Below are 20,532 nucleotides of genomic sequence, written 5' to 3'. Positions count from 1 at the left end.
AGCCAACGCGTTTCGCCCAAACATGGGCTTCTTCAGGGCGATTTAGAGGTGCTGTTGTCTCGCCAGAGGAGCTTAGATAGGTCAGCAAGGTATGCCCATCTGTGTCAGGACGTAGAGAATGAGGAGTTAACTCTGTTGAGGAATACTAGTACTCCCTCCCGCCAGGACCTGAAGCCACCGGACACGGCTCTCATACGATATACTTAACATAAATACTTCTTGCCTCTGACACGGACACACACACGACGGAGGCAGAAACCTGGGGTCTCCCCCATTTGGACCAATAGGTAGTCCTCCTCAACAGAGGTACACTCCTCATTCTCTACATCCCGACACAGACGCTCATACCTTGCTGACCTACCTAAGCTCCTCTGGGGAGACAACAGCACTTATAAATCGCCCTGAAGAAGCCCATATTTGGGCGAAACGCGTTGGCTGTTCTGAAAACCAAGCTCATCTGTATTAGACACATCATCTGTATTAGACTCATCAAGGCTACTAACAGCAACGTCGACATACAGTTTTTTCTATACACTGTCTTTGTGATTTACTTTGTATATATACTGCCTCTCATACCCCTTGAATGCATGTTTAACTTTGTGGCCAAGTGGCAGCTGACCATCTGAGGTGGGCAATATTTTGGAACCTACTTGACTAGGCAGTGCAATACTCCTCAACCCGGCTGCCTTTTTTCTCAGATTAGTTTTGTTTATTTTATTTATTTTGAAGATTTTATATAGCGCGAACAAGACTCTTACGGGTATCAGAGCACTTTACAAGCGCAGACATTTGAAATAGAGAAAGGCTTGAGAAATGTAGATATGCACTATACAAGACAACAGTCCTATTACGAGTTGTATACATAGTTCATGTGAATTTGGACATGAGAAGAGATTTCACTTCTTTTTAGGTCTCGACTAGCGTAGGCTGAAGACGTGCGCAGTCTCGCTGGGGAGATTTTATGTTTTTGGGTAGCTTTCACTAGCGGGGTTTAAGCCCTGCCCCTCTTTTCCATTGGCTGGTGTCACCGTTTATGCTAAACGGTGGCCAGCCATTGGAAAAGAGCTTCCAGTGATGTACACTTTTCTCTTTTAGAGCCGTCCCAGTTGGACTGGCTCGTCTGACTTCCTGCTGGCGTAAAAGGTTTCTTATCTTCTTTATGGGGCCAAACACATGGCCCCATAAAAACAAGAAACCTTTAAGCAGGCGAGGCCGTCCAAGTGGGACGGTAGAAAAAGGCGAAGAAAACGTCATGGCGAGCGCTTGTTATTTTCTTACTGTCACGCGCTATGTCACTGTAATCCGTGATGTATCTGCAGGGAGTCCTTCTATGCCACACACAAGCACCTTCATGGCATTTTGTGCCACAGCAGTCGTTCCTAAACCTCTCTAGCTTCCTTGCGTGGAGACAGTACAAGCAATTTCCGGTCGTGTAAGATCCGCAGAGCCGTGTTTTTTGTCTCGCTGTTTAATATAGCTCGAATTCAACCTGGAGGTATTAGGGCGCTTTACAGGAGCACCAGCTGTTCCAGACGGGCACATCCATGTTTTGTTAGGCGCGGTGAGATGAAGTGATTTGCCCAGAATCACAAGAGGTTGAGCCGCAGAGACTCGAACCTGGTTACCCAGCTTCGAGGTCATATGCTCTAACCGTTAGGCCACATCTTAATGAGTCCAGCCTGCAGGGACAGGGGCCCCTGTACTTACACTCCAGAGTGTGTCACTCCTGGGCGTGTCACTCTTAAGTTTGTCAGTCCTGTGTGTCTCTCCTGAGGTTATCACTCCTGTATGTATCACTACCGGGTGTGTCATTACTGAGGGTGTCACTCCTGAGTGTGTCACTGGGGCGTGGGGTAGAGCAAACAACCCCGTACTGATCAGTGTTCTATTTGTATGACGATGCTTGTTTAAACCCGAGATGCGCTTGGTGGGCGCTATACCCCGACTTTGTCACGTGAGAGCTTGTGTCTCACTCGTCACCAACCAGCAGGAAGTGCGTGAATCTTCTCGGAGCGAGGGCTACATATGGAGGGGTGGAGTGCATCCGCCACGAGCACGAGAGCATCTCTGAGGCCCGTGACAGTGAGTGCCCGTGTGATCCGCAGAGCCGTGTTTTTTGTCTTGTAGGTTTATATAGCTCGAACTCAACCCGGCAGTATCAGGGCGCTTTACACGAGCACCAGCTGTAGCAGACGGTCACATCCATGTTTTGTTAGGCGCAGGGAGATGAAGTGATTTGCCCAGAATCACAAGAGGTTGAGCCGCAGAGACTCGAACCTGGTTACCCAGCTTCGAGGTCATATGCTCTAACCGTTAGGCCACATCTTAATGAGTCGAGCCTGCAGGGACAGGGGCCCCTGTACTTACACTCCAGAGTGTGCCACTCCTGGGCGTGTCACTCTTAAGTTTGTCAGTCCTGTTTGTCTCTCCTGAGGTTATCACTCCTGGATGTATCTCTGCTAGGTGTCATTACTGAGGGTGTCACTCCTGAGTGTGTCACTGGGGCGTGGGGGAGAGCAAACAACCCCGTACTGGTCACCATGTTCTATTTGTATGCCGTTGCTTGTTTAAACCCGAGAGGCACACTTCACACGTACTGTAATGTACAAACTACGCACAATCCGTCATGCTCAGTCTTCTGAATGAAAGGCAGCTACCGTTGAATAAATAAACACTGATTGTGTCTCCCAGCTGTTTCACATGCAGATCCCACAGAGGGCAGTGCTTCGACGCGCACCCTCCGAGCTTTGTAACACTCACTTGCAGCCTCCGACTCTGTACACCTCCAGAGCCACACACCTATTCCTATGTGTACCTCTCCTCTGTCCCCGGCCACACGCTTTCTCAGCGTACTGAAACTCCCCTGGATGTCTAGCTCCTCTTTACTCCTCTTGGCGCTATGTCGTATGCTACAGGTGCAGGCGCAGTGCTGTGAGGTGAACAAGGGAGGGTGCCTCATTTCCTCACAGCTGTGATCGGTAGCAATCTGAGTATGTCAGGCATGTGAGGAGGTGCATCGACCACCAAAAAATACAATAATTCTGTTTTAAATGCAAGCCTGCAGCTGTTCCACAACTACGTGTCAACATCGGTAGTCATAGGCGCACTGTTGACACATTCTGTAGTGTGCACACCACGCACACACTTGAAACGTACTGTAGTGTACACACCACACACACACACACACACACTTGACACGTACTGTAATGTGCAAACTATGCACAATCTGTCACGATCAGTCTTTTGAATGAAAGGCAGCTACCGTTGAGTAAATAAACACTGACCGTGTCTCCGAAGTCCGCGCTCGGCATTACTCTCAGTGAGGACTCTAGAATCTTATTTTCAGAAACTGTTGCTAAGCTCGAAACTGCATTAAAGGTTTGCAAGATTTGGCTCCCTCTAACCCACGGGTCTTACCTTCATTAGGTACGCTTTCTGTGTTGTGTACCGTTCCCATTGTACCCTTCGCACTTTGTAGCACACAGTGTAGACAAGGGTATTCATACACCAGTGTAGACACTTTCTAAACAAAAGGGGTCATATGTGGTTCGGCGAAGTGGCAAACCCTCTGCAAGGGTTAACTGGTCAGCTTTTAGTTGACGATTGCTGCATTCAGGTGTTAAACTGGTACTAATGAGGTGCGGCTTTGCTCATACACTATTAGTAGTTGTTAAACTGTCAAAAAACTGAAATATTACTGCTACATATTGTGCCACATTATGTTACATATTCGACTGTTCGAGGCATATGAGCTGCAGATTACACACTTTTGCATAGATCGCGATCTTGTGTTGGGCCCGGATGTTTGCAGTTTGTTTTTCCTCTTGGAAAGTCTTTGGAAGTCACGAGGTTGGTGACTCCTCCTTTGGATCGTATTGCGCATTGGGCTTCGGCTCCATCCTCAGATTGTTTTTTTCCACCATCGGGCTCGGATGTGATCTTCGCGCTCCGGGTCCGAACAGCTTCCAGTTTGACGATCGATGCGCAATCCTCACCCCAATCGCTGTATTGCTTCGATACACTATCTCTTCAATCAACGCGCCTTCTCATCGACACAAACCTTCGGTTCCAGTCGTCGACGGCGGCCTTCGGGCCTACCCAGGCTCCAGTCTCGGCTCATGGAAAGAACTCCATTTAAAAAGTGCCCTCGATGTGGGTCCAAATTTCCCTAAACCGATCTTCATGAGGTATGCAACCTTTGCCTCTCCCCAGAACACGAGGCTCGAGACTGTCCGGCCTGTAAGTCTTTTCGATCCAAAAAGACTATTCGCGACCGAAGAGCCAGAAGGAACATGGCACACTCCGCGACGTCCATTCCAGTCGACATCTTTGGAGACGACATCGACGATCTGGAACATCATCGTACCGAAGAGGACCTCGTCAGCGCTTCCGAGGCCGACGAGTCAGATGTGGAGGACATCACTCCAGCGCAGAGGGTCGTGAGTATCAACCTACCCCCTCCCACACCCGCGCCGACACCCAAAAAGGCTTTGGTCACACCTTCGCCTCCGGGCCTAGACAAGACCAGACACATTGCTTCACACACCCCACCTTCGGGCCCGGTGAAGAAGCCAAGTAAGCCTTCCGGCGGCTCGGGCTTGAGCCAGCCTGCCAGCGGTGCCGAGAAACGCACTTCTGCACCGAAAAAGAAGACGGCCTCCACCTCGACACCGAGCTCTGCACCGAAGTCCTCAAGGGCGAAACCCAGCTCTTCGGCACCGATGCCATCTTCGGTCCCGATCAAACCACAAAAGGCCACCGGCAGCGACACTTCCAAGCCGAAGATCTCGGTGCTGACCAAGAGACCGGAGGGTCCCAAGCCGGGTTCTAAACATCAAACCGCCACGGAAAAACCTAAAAAAATCATCGGCCCCAACGCCTTCAGCGCCGACGGACCAAATTACCTCACCAGAGCTATTTACACCGGATCCCTTGCAAAAAACTCTTACCAAGGATCCAAAAACTGGACATTTGGCAATCTCCACTAAAAAGAGACATTTGGAGAAGCCTGCTTCACCTCCACCTCCAAAGAGGAAGGACTCTGCTACCTCTCCGTTCAGAATACTTTCCCCTCCCCCTCCTCCTCCTTCCCCACCTCCACCCCTCCGCCCTCTCCACCCCCACCTCATCGTTCTCCTACTCCGTCTCCAGACGATGATGATCAGGGGGACCTATATGATGATACAGGGGATGTGCCACAAGACTCCACCCCTACAGGATCTCCAGATCCATGGGACGATTACAATATACCAGATATCCCTAACGTCCCACAAGACGATATCTACCCTTCTAGACCATCTCCACCTGAAGATTCATTAGGTTTTAACCATCTTCTGCAAAGAGCAGCACATTATCATGGGGTGGACATGCATAATGACCCTGTGGAGGAAGATTTCCTCCTAGACACATTCGATACTACACATAGGTCCACCTCCATACTGCCTATGCTCAAAGGGGTGGTAAAGCATGCAGCAGAAGTTTTTAAAGACCCAGTTAGAGCCAGGGTCCTTAACCCACGTATCGAAAAGAAATACAAACCTGCTCCCTCAGATCCCTCTTACATCAGGACCAACGCCACTAGATTCCTTAGTGGTATCTACGGCACGTAAAAGGACAAACTCACAAGCGTCATGTGATGTACCACCACCTGACAAGGAGTCAAAACTGCTAGATGCTTCAGGCAAACGCACAGCATCCCAGGACGCCAACATATGGCGTATAGCAAACTCAGGCACTGCTGGCCAGATATGACCGGGCTCATTATGACGAATTAGAAGGCATATTGCACCATCTCCCTGAAAAATATAAAAGTAAAGCCAACGAGTTAATTCAAGAGGGTAAGACAATCACAAACACCTCTATACGTTGAGCCCTAGATGCAGCAGACACAGCCTCCAGGGCCATTAACACCAGCGTCCTTCTCCGTCGTCATGCTTGGTTAAGGGTATCTGGGTTCAAACCAGAAATACAAGCCTCCATCCTTAACCATCCCTTTGACCAGGAACATCTATTCGGGCCAAAGGTGGATGAGGCCTTAGAGAAGATGAAAAAGGACACGGATACCGCAAAATCCTTGGGGGCCTTACAGTCTCACCCGCCCAGACGCTTCTTTCGTCGCTCATCCTTTCGGAGTGCATCCAGAGGCTACTCCTCAGACACAGCGTCCACATCATACAAGTCCCCTACTCAGACCACCTTTACAAAAGGTTACCAAAGAGGCGGCGACAGGGGTAACAACAACAAGGGCAGAGGCAAAACAAACCACGCCTGTTCTGCCACACCTACTACCCAATGACTTCCCCCCCGCTCCCCCCAGACCATTCCACTCCGGTCGGGGGCAGACTCAAAAATGTCCTTCATGTCTGGGAGACCATCACCTCCAGATCCAGTCTAGCAGCTGAGGAGTATTGTAAGGTGAGGGATCTGCGGTTTGATAGAATATCCACCGGAAGGATTGTTACTGAAGGTGAGTAACTTACCTTGTTCTTTGAAGCAATTATTGTCCTCTTGGACCGACACTAGAAGAATGCTTTTATTTGCAATAACTTTGTCCCAATGAGTCGTAAGTCACAAGCGCTCAAATCAAAGAGCTCATCATGCAAATGATGGGAGAGCACTAAGAACGCAACATGAATTCCTATGTAAGGCTATCTTTATTTTCCATGTTACTCATACTAGAATTTTGTTTTCCTAAACCCTCAGTTAAACCCTTACATCATACAGTAAATGTTAAAAGCACTACTGTGTTATAATCTATTGAAATATTTTCTGTTTAATACTCCAAATTTTTGTAGCTCATGACTCGCGACATATTGGCAACTCATGGGTAATCTTTTGCTAACAGACTTGGATAAGGTGCCAAAAGGACATCTTTACGCCCATCCACAAATAATTATTCTGGCAAAGCAAGAAGTTAAAGTAAATCAGTTTTGTAGAACTTGTTTACTATTACTCCAGCTGCACACCCATCTCAAAGATAAATGGAGGTTAGCTGGTTTAAATATGGTAAAGCTAGTGAAAACTTAACAGCTTGCTGTGCCAAAATAAACAATTTCCTTAGCTGTAGCAGATGTTTGCATGCTGCCTCTGTTATAGATTAAGGACCCGATTATGATGAATTGCCGAACCTGCCGGGTGTCATGGGTCCTGCGGCAGTCAGAGGCCCTAATATGCAGGCGGTGCAGAGCACCCTGTTACCTCGTGCCAAGGGAAGCCCATGTTGTTGCCCTCCTGTGTGCAGTCACCCCCCTTTCCGGCATGGTATGGGCTATCCAGTCCGTCATGCAGGAACGGGCTTTGGCATTCCCGCAGCTGTATTATTTTAATATGCTCCTCCGTGGGAACTCCAAAGGATCCCCCACCAGATCACGAGATAACTGGTAATTTGGCGGGTGGCAGGCTGTCGCGTTTGGCGGTCTTAGAGCGGGACGTTGGCATGGCGGTCCACTCCAAAACCGCCAAATTCATTATCGGCCCTTAAGTTGCCATTATCTCTACCTCCCCATGATGTGTACCATTCTCATTCCAAACACATGAAGTGAGAATTATGAACGCCATGTATTTCTAACAAGATGCTGATAATTCAAATTGAATGTGTATTTTCAAAGAGCAGCATTGTTAGATTAAGCAGTCTGCTTAAACTAACAACACTTCTCCTTCAAAGTAGTACAGTATATGCCTCAAGAAGAGAAGCATGTACTGTAAGCCTTTCTTCTTGTGAAAGGAGTTAAATCTAGGGGGAAGGTTGATATACACTGGTATATTAGGGATGGTATGCAGTTGTGAGTAGGAAACACACAGCTTCATACAGCCTAGCAGCATTACTGTTAAATATTTCCCAAGGGCATTAAAGATGGGTGAAAAGTGTAGCTATTGGTTTTTTTTTTTTTTGGGGTGTGAACTTTTTTGTCTTCCTGAAATAAACAAGCATTTTGAGTTTGCTTAAGCTCAATCAGTCCTTTGACTGAGTAAAGAAACAGAGTTACAGGGCCATTGTCAGTGCTGGGGCTGTATGTACCAGCCTAACATGCCATAAACATAGAAAGCAATGGTATACCTCTGGCATGGAGATTTTAATGCAAAGCAGTCCTGGAAGAGAGAAATTTAAAATGGTTAACGCTGTGTGAAACGGATTTAAAACTGATTAAGAACCACTGATACTTCTATTGAAATGTAGCAATCATTACACCAGACAATCCTCCCTTATTCGCCACTGGCGTCTATTTTTGCTGTTGTAAATGTCAATTTAATACCTAAATGTCTCCATCGGAAGAAAAATACATGTTCGAGGCATCTGAGCTGCAGATTACACACTGTGCATAGATCGCCATCTGGTGTTGGGCCCGGATGTTTGCTGTTGTTTTTCCTCTTGGAAAGTCTTTGGAAGTCACGAGGTATGTGACTCCTCCTTTGGATCGTATTGCACATGGGCTTCGGCTCCATCCTCAGATTGTTTTTTTCCGCCATCGGGCTCGGATGTGATCTTCGCGCTCCGGTTCCGAACAGTTTCCAGTTCTTCTATCGACGCGCAATCCTCTCCCGCTTTCACGGTATTGTTTTCGATTGCGATCTCCGCACTCAACGCGGCTCGCATCGATCCAACCTTTCGATTCCGGTCGTCGACGAGGGCCTTCGGGCCTACCCAAGCTCCAGTCCTGGCTGATGGAAAGGACTCCATTTAAAAAGTGTCCTCGATGTGGGTCCAAATTTCCCCCCACCGATCTCCATGAGGTATGCAACCTCTGCCTCTCCCCTGAACACGAGGCTCGAGACTGTCCGGCGTGCAAATCCTTCCGGTCCAAGAAAACAATTTGAGACCGAAGGGCGAGAAGAACCATGGCACACTCGTCGACAGCGATCCCAGACGACATCTTCTGAGAAGGCGTCGACTCTCCAGAAAGACAACACACCGAAGAGGGCCTCGTCAGTGCCTCCGAGGCCGACGATTCACATGTCGAGGACATCACTCCGGCACAGAGGGTCGTGAGTACCAACATCCACCCCCACCCTCGACGGCATCCAAAAAGGCTTCGGTCATGCCTTCGCCCTCTGGCCTAGGCATGACCAAGGACATTGCTTTCCACACCGCACCTTCGGGCCCGGTAAAGAAGCCTATCAAGTCTTCTGGCTGCTCGGGCCAGCCTACCGTCGGTGCCAAGAAACACTCCTCCGCACCGATGCCGAAAAAGAAAATGGCCTCCTCCTCGGCACCGAGCTCCACACCGAAGCACTCGGTGCCGAAAACAAGCACCAACTCCTCGGTACCGACACCGTCCCTGGAACCGAGCAAAAAACACAAAGCCATCGACACCCACACCTCGAAGCCGAAAGTCATCTCGGAGCTGAGTAAACAACCAGCCATTCCGAAGCCGCACAGTTCAAAACAACGAACTGGTGCAGACTCCAAGACAAAAAAACCTACGGCCACGACTCCTTCGGCTCCGACGGAGCGGACACAAACTGAAGAACTATTTATGCCTGATCCATTACAAAAAACACTGGTCAAGGACACTAAGACTGGACATTTAATGCTCAGCATCAAAAAGAGACCACTGGACAAGCCTGCCCCAGCTCCACCTCCAAAGAGGCAAGCCTTTGCTACCTCCCCTCTGAGAATACCTTCACCCCCTCTTCCACCTCCTTCACCTCCACCTCCTCCCCCACCTCATCATTCCCCCACACCCTCTCCGGATGGTGATGATGATGTCTATGATGACACAGGGGACGAGCCCCATGACCAACCTACAGGAGACCCCACTCCTACAGGCTCCCCAGACCCCTGGGACGACTATAACATTCCATACATCCCTAATGTCCCGCAGGATAATCTCTACACTTCAAGATCATCCCCACCGGAAGACTCGATGGGGTTTAACCAGCTACTCCAGAGGGATGCACACTCCCATGGTGTGGATCTCCATACTGACCCCGTGGAGGAGGACTTCCTCCTAGATACCTTCAACACAACACACAGGGCCACTTCCATTCTGCCCATGTTCATCAAAGGCGTTATCAAGCACGCGCCGGATGTCTTTAAAGATCCAGTCAGAACCAGGGTCATCAACCCTCGCATCGACAAAAAATATAAGGCCGCCCCTACACACCCCACCTACATCAGAGGGCCAGCACCACTAGATTCCCTAGAAGTGTCCACTGCAAGAAAGAGTGCAAACTCCCAGGCATCGGACGAAGCACCACCACCTGATAAGGAGTCCAAACTCTTGGACGCATCGGGCAAGCGCACTGCATCCCAGGCTGCCAACATATGGCGCATCGCAAACACACAAACGCTTTTGGCAAGATACGACAGGGCACATTATGATGAACTAGAAGCCATAATGCAACACCTCCCTGACAAATATAAAAATAGAGCCAATGAGCTAATCCAGGAGGGCAAAACCATCGCCAACACCTCCATTCGCTGTGCCCTAGATGCAGCTGACACCGCCTGTAGGGCAATTAACACCAGCGTCCTTCTCCGTCGGCATGCCTGGCTACGAATTTCACGTTTCAAACCAGAGGTGCAAGCTTCCATCCTGAACCACCACTTTGACCAGGAACATCTGTTTGGCCCAAAAGTTGATGAGGCCCTAGAAAAAATGAAGAAAGACACAGTTACGGCGAAGTCTATGGGAGCCTTGCAATCGCACCCTCCCAGGCGTTCCTTTCGCCGCTCTTCCTTTCGAAGCACCTCCAGAGGCTACTCCTCTGACACCGCTTCTACTTCCTATAAAGCCCCTACCCAATCCACCTTTACAAGGGGTTACCAAAGAGGCAGCTACAGGGGCAACAATAATAAAGGCAGAGGCAAGACAAACCCCTCCGCTCCCCCCAGACCATCCCACTCCGTTCGGGGGCAGACTCCACAATCTCCTTCCTGTCTGGACTACCATCACCTCAGACAAATGGGTAACGCAAATAATTCTGTCAGACTACTACCTCGAACTAACATCTACCCCCCCCCCCCCCCCCCCCCCAAACATTCCACCCAAACAACGCCCAATGTCACAGGAACATTTAGCAGTACTAAAGCAGGAGGTAATACCCCCTCCCCCATACCCCCTCCCCCAACAAAAGAATGCGATAGAACTAGTTCCTACCAACCAACAAAATATGGGCGTTTACTCCCTATATTTTCTCATACCAAAAAGGGACTACACTCTAAGGCCCATCCTAGACCTCAGACCCCCTAAACCACTATATACACTCAGACCATTTCCACATGGTCACACTCCAGCAGGTACTTCCACTGGTCTCCCAAAACGACTTCCTGGGCACCTTAGACCTGAAGGATGCCTATTTCCACATTCCTGTTCACAACGCTCACAGGAAGTTTCTCAGATTTGTAGTGGACGGTCAACACTATCAATTCAAGGTGCTCCCCTTCGGAGTCACCACAGCACCACGGGTGTTTACCAAGTGCCTAGCGGTAGTGGCAGCACACCTGCGAAGATAACAGATTCATGTCTTCCCATACCTAGACAACTGGCTCATAAAAGCCAGCTCATACAACCAGTGTGTACAACACACTCACGCCATTATCCAACTACTTCACGACCTGGGCTTCACAGTAAATCACATGAAGTCCCATCTGCAACCATCCCACGTAAAGCAATACCTTGGTGCCATCATAGACACCGCAAAAGCGCTAACCTACCCCAGTACTGCCAGGATAGCAAGCATTCAGGCTCTCCGTGCTAAATTTCAGCCTCCACACTTTCTTCCAGCTCGAATGTTCATGCAACTTATAGGAATGATGGCCTCTTGCATATTCATAGTACCTCACGCAAGACTCCAGATGCGTCCTCTCCAAGAGTGCTTAGGGTGCCAATGGAACCATGCCCAGGGTCAACTGACAGATCTGGTGTTGGTGGACGGTCGTGCCCATCGCTCTCTGCAGTGGTGGACCACCACAAACCTTTCCAAAGGGCGACCGTTCCTGGAACTGGTTCCTCAGATAGTACTGACAGCGGAAGCATCGCTCTCCGGCTGGGGAGCTCACCTACTACATTACACCATGCAGGGCAGGTGGACACCTCAACAAAAGTTACTCCACATCAACCATCTGGAGTTACTAGCCATATTCTTAGCCCTAAAGGCTTTTCAAACGCATGTCTCAGGCAAGGCAGTCTTAGTCCGCACCGACAACATGACAGCCATGTACTATATACAAAAACAAGGCGGCACACACTCTCCGCAACTCTCTCAGCTAGCACAAAGCATATGGAGATGGGCCATACCCAAAAAAATCTTTCTCCTAGCCCAACATGTCCCAGGAGTCCAAAACACTATGGCAGATCTGCTGAGCAGACAAACGCAACAAATCCACGAGTGGGAACTCCATCCACAAGTTCTTCACCCGTACTTTCAAATGTGGGGTCATCCACAGATAGACCTTTTCGCCACCCACGAAAACGCCAAATGCCCAAGCTTCGCCGCCATTTATCCACACCCATTGTCCAAAGGCAATGCGATATGGATGAACTGGTCAGGCAGATTTGCGTACGCTTTTCCGCCTTTCCCACTCATTCCATTAGTGGTGCGCAAACTACAACACTCCCTCACTTTCATCCTAATAGCTCCAACTTGGGCCAGACAACCGTGGTACACCACACTGCTGGAACTATCTGTAGTACCGCACCAAAAGTTACACCTCTCTCCACGCCTCTTAACCCAGAACCATGGAGAGATCAGGCATCCGGACCCAGCTCAGCTCAACCTTGCGATCTGGCTCCTGAAATCCTAGAATTCGGTTATCTAAATCTTCCCCCTGACTGTATGAACATCATTAGTGAAGCTAGGCGACCTACCACTAGAGCTTGCTACGCAGCCAAGTGGAAACGTTTTGTGGTCTATTGTCACAACAATAACTTCAATCCCCTAGATGTGTCCATTCAACACATCATAGGCTATTTACTACACCTACAAACATGCAATCTAGCTCACACGTCTATTAGACTGCACCTTGCAACCATAGCAGCTTATCTACAAAACAGGCAACATATATCACTCTTTAGAGTACCTGCCATAAAAGCCATCATGGAGGGCCTCAAAAGAATAATTCCCCCCAGAGTGCCACCCTCACCTGTGTGGAACCTAAACATCGTTCTCACCAGACTAATGGGGCTCCCTTTGAACCTCTACACAAATGTGAACTTCAATTCCTAACATGGAAAACTGCTTTTCTTGTAGCCATCACTTCCCTCAGAAGGGTCAGTGAGATACAAGCACTCACCATTCAAGAACCTTTTCTACAAATGCACCATAAGAAGGTTGTTCTCCATACTAATCCAAAATTCCTCCCTAAAGTCATTTCTCCCTTTCACCTAAACCAATCTGTGGAACTACCCGTATTCTTCTCGCAACCACAGACCGTTGCAGAAAGAGCTCTAAACACATTAGATGTCAAACGAGCCTTACTCTACTACATCGAGAGAACACAACCCTTTCGTAAGACCAAACAACTATTAATTTCCTTCTCACCACCACATAAAGACAACCCCATCTCCAAATCTGGGATAGCTAGGTGGATTGTCAAATGCATTCAGATTTTCTACCACAAAGCAAAACGGACGCTATCTGTTCCCCCTAAAGCCCAATCTACACATAAGATAAGGGCTTCCATGGCATTCTTAGGGAACATCCCCTTAGATGATATCTGCAAAGCAGCTACATGGTCAACACCGCACACTTTCACTAAACACTATTGTGGAGATGTGCAAACTAAGCAACAAGCTAGTGTGGGCCAGGCTGTGCTCAAAACATTGTTTCCAACTACTGCAACAGATACTGGTGGTCGCCGCTAAAGATGGGTACTGCTATATAATCTATGCACAGTGTGTAATCTGCAGCTCATATGCCTCGAACGACAAATGCTACTTACCAGTATGCATCTGTTCTTGGCATTTAGAGCTGCAGATCTACACCCGCCTCCCCGGCTACCTTTATCTGTTCCAGTTTATCTTATTTAGATACAACACACATGGGCATCTTCACTGTTTTTTACTACGCTCCATCATTTCCCTGTTGGCGAAAAACAATCTGAGGATGGACCCGAATCCCATGCGCAATACGATCCAAAGGAGGAGTCACATACCTTGTGACTTCCAAAGACTTTCCAAGAGGAAAAACAACTGCAAACATCCGGGCCCAACACCAGATGGCGATCTATGCACAGTGTGTAGATCTGCAGCTCTACATGCCAAGAACAGATGCATACTGGTAAGTAGCATTTGCCTTGTTGCTCAGGGCTGTCCCTTTCATGGTCATGGAATTCGTGGATAAGTTTAAGCAAATTTGGTGTACTTCAGTATGAGTAAAATTGTAATAGACCATAGAATCCATGGGTTCGAGGCATGTGGGCTGTAGATCACAGGCTTTGCATACTCCTGCCATCTAGAGTTGGGTCCGGATGTTTGCAAGTTGTTTTTCTTCGAAGAAGTCTTTCCAGTCACGAGGTAAGGTGACGCCTCCTTTTTGTAACATTGCCCATGGGCATCGACTCCATTGTTGGATTGTTTTATTCCGCCATTCGGGTTCGAACGTGAATTGCTGACCTCCGGTTCAAAGCCGTTCTTCGGTTTCCCCTCCGGGCGCAATCCACTCTACCCTTGGTGGTATTGTCTCTGTAAGTGTATCCCACTTCTCCGCGTATCATATTGGTTGAAAAAAACTTCAATTTCGATCGGGACACTCATGGAAGGCCTTTGGGCCTAACCGCGTTGGTCCACCTCACCGTGGATGGAACGGACTCCATTTAAGTTCTGTCCTCTGTGCCACGCTAAGTATCAGTGCACCAACTCGCACGAAGTATGCAACTTGTGCTTGTCCCCTGAACACAACGAACGGGACTGCCACGCGTGCAGATTGTGTCGATCCAAAAAGACTCTCTGCAATCGTCGGGCTCGACATTATGAAATGCAGAGCCAGAACGTCGAATACACGCCGGACATCTTTGGCGACGGTTCCGAGTAGGAGGAATTTGATGCACAAGGTGCTGAAGAGGAGATGGAACAACAACCCCTCTCTGTGCCAATCAGACTCTGAGATGGAAGAGGACTTGCCATTGGGCCACGGTCAAGGTCGTGTGAGTACAGAACACCCTTGCCTCGAAATCCAAATCTTATTAAACATAAGGCTTCGGTGCCACCCCTACCTTTGGTTCACAGTCAGCACCAAGACCATGTTTCTAACGCCCCTCCTTCGGGTCCAGCGCCGAAACAAGTAGTCAAGTGTTCGACTCGGGACTTGGTCAACCTAAAACGGGATCGTAGCCGAAACCAACCAGCTCGACGCCGAAACATGCTTTGGAGCCGAAACCTTCAATGCCTAAGTCCAAAGTGTCTTCGGAGCCGAAATATTCCGCACCGAGGTGGCAAAATATTCCGGTATCCAAGTACTGAAATCAAGATGTTCCTCCTAGAACACAGGATCAGATTTTGACCATCGCCTAAAACAGATCCTTGACAAACTGTACATCAATCCTGATACAGGACGCCTGGTCACTAAATTGCCTCAAACGCATAAACCAGAGTCTGAGGACATTCCATACACAATTCCACTGAAGAATAATAATACTGGGATTAATCCTTCTCCTCCTCCTCTTCAACACATTCCCCTACGCCACCACCTTCTCCTACACTAGAGCCACTGCATACTACACCACAGGACTCTCCACCCTCACAGCCTCATGATTATCAGGAAGATGATTTAGATCATATAGACCAGGAATATAATCCATTACCTGTAGACCCCTGGAGGGATTATGATTTTGATCAGCCGGCAGATAATGACTCAGATCTCTACCCTGCAAGGCCTTCCCCTCCTGATGATGATGTAGGGTTTTTAGAACTGTTAGCTAGAGCTGCATAGTATCATGGGTTACAATTACACAAGGAATAACTTGAGGGGGATTTCTTTTTGAAACATTAGGCAGCACACACAGGTCAACCCAGTCTTTCCCCATGCTTAAGGGTATGTTAAGACATGCAGATGAGATTTTTAAAGACCATGTCAGAGCTCGAATTCTCACTCGTGGAATAGACAAAGTACAAACCGGCTTTATCTGATCCAATAAACATTAAGGGGCAATTGCCTTTGGACTCGCTAGTGGTTTGCAATGCTTGTAAAAGGGCTAATCCACAAACCTCTGGAGATGCTCCGCCTCCAGACAAAGAATCTAAGTTACTAGATGCTTCTGGTAAAAGAGTAGCTACCCAAGCTGCAAATCACTGGCGTATTGCTAACACCCTAACCCTTTTAGCCAGATATTACAGAGCCGCTGGGACAAAATGGAGCAACTGATCCAATATCTTCCAGATGAACACAAGGCTAAAAGCACAAGATTTTGTGCAAGAAGGGAAGCTCCTCTCTAATTCTTCAATTAGATGCGCTTTAGATACATCTGACACTGCAGCCAGAGAAATAAATACCAGTGTGTTACTTTAGAGACATGCTTGGTTAAGAATTTCTGGTTTCAAACCAGAAGTTCAACAGTATATTTTAAATACTCCATTTGACAAGCGACACCTTTTTGGGCCTGAAGTAGATCAGGCATTAGAAAAAATGAAAAAAGATACGGAGGTAGCCAAATCTATGGGAGCGTTACAGTCCCCTTCTAAGCGTGGCTCCTTTTGTCGCTCTTTTTAACCTGGTGGCTCCAAAAATACATCTTCGGACACCAATACTTCCTCCTATAAAGGAGGCAATCAATCCTCCTCCACAAGAGGTTACTCCAGGGGAAGATATAGAGGAAATAACGGTAAGGGCAGAGGCAGGGGTTCCACTCCCCATAACACCCTCTGCCGCAGTAAACGGTGACTTACTCATCACCCCCCAAAGGATCATTCAACACCTGTTGGGGGACGTCTTCAACAGTTCCTTCCCATTTGGCAGTCAATAAAACCAGACAAATGGGTGCTTGGAATTATCCAAAATGGTTATTGCCTGGAGCTTATCAACAATCCTCCAAACATTCTACTTTGTGTTCACAAAATGTCATCAGAACACAGACACCTTCTCAAACAAGAAGTACATTCTCTTCTGCCCCAAGGATCTATAGAACTAGTCCCACTAAAATATCAAGGGTCAGTGGTTTACTCTCTCTATTTTCTAATTCCCAAAAAGGGCGGCTCCTTGAGGCCTATTCTAGACCTCCGAGAACTCAATCAGTACATACTATGAGATCATTTCCAGATGGTGACACTTCAGCAAGTGCTCCCACTTCTACAGCAAGACGACTTTGTCTACTCTAGACTTAAAGGAAGCATATTTCCATATTCCAATTCACCCCACTCATCGCAGATATCTCAGGTTTGTGGTAGCGGGACAGCACTACCAATTCAAAATACTTCGCTTTTCAGTCACCACTGCTTCCAGAGTATTTACCCAATGCCTGGCTGTGGTCGCAGCCCATCTCAGAAGACCGCAAATCAATGTCTTTCCCTATGTGGACGATTGGCTCATCAAAGCCTACTGTTACCAGAAGTGTCTCCCAACACACTCGAGCTACAATTCACCTGCTCCATCAGCTGCGGTTTACAGTAAATGTGTTAAAATCTCATCTTCAACCTTCAAACACTCAATCATATCTGGTAGCCACTATAGACACTCCCAAAGCTCTAGCATCTCCCAATACAGCCAGAATTTGCAACATTCGGTCTCTTCTCACTCAGTTTCAGACCAACCACTCATTACCAGCCATAGTTTTCATGCAACTGCTAGGGATGATGGCGACTTGCATAGCAATTGTACCTCACACAAGGCTTAACATGCATCCCCTTCAACAATGTTTAGCAAGTCAGTGGAAACAATCACAGAGTCGTCTAACCGATATAGTGTTGGTGGACGGCCGCAGCCATCACTCTCTCCAGTGGTGGAACCCACAAAATCTGTCCAAAGGGTGCCTTTTCTCGACCCAGTTCCACAGACAGTACTAACAGACGCATCTATGACTGGTTAGGGTGCTCACCTACAACATCACACAATACAAGGCTTGTACAATCAACAGCACCGACACCTCCTCATAAATCAATTAGAGCTTCTAGCAGTCTTTCTAGTGCTCAAAGTCTTCCAAATTCACTTAGTAGGCAAAGCTGTCCTAGTTCGCACAGACAACATGACAGCAATGTATTGCATACAAAAACGGAGGGGGGAGGGGGCGGCACATTCTCTCCAACTGTCGTGACTAGCACAAAACATTTGGAAATGGGCAATACACCACAAAATTTACCTCCTAGCCGAACACCTTCCAGTAGTAAACAATCACATTGCCGATCTCCTAAGCAGACAGATAGCATATCCATGAGTGGGAACTTCATCCCCAGGTTCTCCGACCATATTTCCAACAGTGGGGATTTCCTCACATAGACCTATTTGCAACAGCAGAAAAAGCAAAATGCCAAGACTTCGCCTTCAGGTTCCCGCACCCACTATCCAAAGGCATGAATGAACTGGTCAGGGATATTTGCCTTCACTTTCCCGCCTCTCCCACTGATTCAACTAGTAGTTCAGAAGCTCAGGCAAACATCCCTCACGCTAATCCTAATAGCTCCCACATGGGCCTGTCATCCCTAGTTCACAACCCTATTGGAGCTCTCAGTAGTTCCTCACCAAAAACTGCATCTCGCCTCCAGCCTCCTCACAAAGATCCATGAAGAAATCCGACACCCAGACCCCAAGCAATTCAACCTGGTGATCTGGCTCCTGAAGTTATGGAGTTTGGTTATTTAAATCTTCCACCAAACTATGAATATCCTGAAGAAGCCAGATAACCTACTACAAGAGCATGTTATGCGGCTAAATGTACACAATTTGTTATATGCTGTATTAATAACAATATCAACCCATTAGATGTTTCCATACAGAACGTCATCTGTTATTTGTTACAATAAACCGCAATCGAGACAAGCCTACACATCCATCCGCATACATATAGCTGCAGTAGCTGCATACTTACAAAGTAGACAACGCTTGTCTCTATTCAGAGAACCAGTTATTAAAGCCTTTATGGCAGGATTAAAAAGAGTAATACCACTAAGACTTCCAACAGTGTGGAATCTAAAAATAGTACTTACACGGTTAATGGGTCCAACCTTTGAGCCAATACATAGTTGTCAACTACAATTTCTATCATGGAAAGTTGCTTTCCTTATCGCAATTACTCCATTAAGAAGAGTTGGTGAACTCTAGGCCTTAACCTTAGAAAAACCCTTCTTTCAACTTCACTGAGATAAAGTAGTTCTTCGTACTAACCCTAAGTTCCTACCTAAGGTGTCTGCCTTTGACATCAATCAATCAGTTGAGTGGCCTGTGTTCTTTCCTCAACCTGATTCAGTGGCAAAACGAGCTCTACACACCCTTGATGTTAGAAGGGCTTTGCTTTACTTTATTATATACAAAGAACTAAGGACTTTCACAAAATAAAGCAACTCTTTGTTGCTTTTGCTCCACCACACAAAAGCAATCCCATATCTAAATCGAGCATTTCTAGATGGATTGTCAAATGTATACAAACATGCTATACCAAAGCAAAGAGAACTTTAGCAGTACCCCCTAGAGCACATTCAAAATAGGGGCTACTATGGCCTTCTTGGGGAGTATTCCCCTAGCCGACATATGTAAGGTAGCAACATGGTCCACACAGCACATATTCACCAAACATTATTGTGTAGATGTGTTAGCAAGGCAGCAAGCTTACGTAGGCCACGCCATACTCAAAATACTGTTTCAAACAACAACAGCTACTAGTTCGCCACTGCTTTGGGAGCATACTGCAATATAGTCTATGCAAAGCATGTGATCTACAGCACACATGCCTCGAACGGTAATATTACTTACCCAATAAGCATCTATTCTTGGCCTGTAGAGCTTTAGATTCACATGCGCCCACCAGCCTCCCTGGTCTCTTCTGGCTGTTGTAGTTCTCACTTTCTATACATACGCATGGACATCTCTATTCTACACTCACACCATTCTCACCCTCTGTGGTGAAACAATCTAACAATGAAGTCGATGCCCATGCGCGTTGTTACCGAAAGGAGGAGTCTCCTTACCTCGTGACTGGAAGGACTTCTTCGAAGAAAAACAACTTGCAAACATCCGGACCCAACACTGGATGGCAGGAGTATGCAAAGCACATGAATGTACAGCTCTACATGCCAAGAACAGATGTTTACTAGGTAAGTAACATTATCCTTTTAATGAACCTTGCGTATTCAACTAACCTTTCATCCAGCATTCACCTGAGGTAATTTCGGCAGGTTTACCCGACGATTCAAGCTTGTATCACTTTTGAAATATCACAAGTAAATTACTCTGATCACTAATTTTTAGCTTCATAACAAGAATAAGAGTTTTCAATTGGAAATATGTCCCCCAGGGCCAAATTGTTGTATTCAAATGAAGTTTTCTTTTTTCTCTGGAAAAAATGTATCTACTTTCTAACAAGGTTCTTGAAATCTCTCTTAACTGACATTTCACTGAGAAGCTGCATCTTCTGAGCAGATTTTGCTCAATCTGTGCTTGAAAGCGCCG

At 47.4% G+C, this 20,532-nt stretch overlaps 1 protein-coding gene across 6 annotated transcripts in view; it reads left to right on the top strand.

The window, feature by feature from the left end:
• The window catches only part of FLOT2 (flotillin 2), a 456,818-nt gene that overhangs the window by 413,397 nt on the left and 22,889 nt on the right, over positions 1-20,532 (top strand). The window lies entirely within an intron of this gene.

The sequence above is a fragment of the Triturus cristatus genome, chromosome 3_2 (genome assembly GCF_964204655.1).
Source record: "Triturus cristatus chromosome 3_2, aTriCri1.1, whole genome shotgun sequence".
Classification (NCBI taxonomy): domain Eukaryota; kingdom Metazoa; phylum Chordata; class Amphibia; order Caudata; family Salamandridae; genus Triturus; species Triturus cristatus.
The sequence above is the reverse complement of the archived record's forward strand: the minus strand, read 5'-3'. Positions and strand labels throughout refer to the sequence as shown.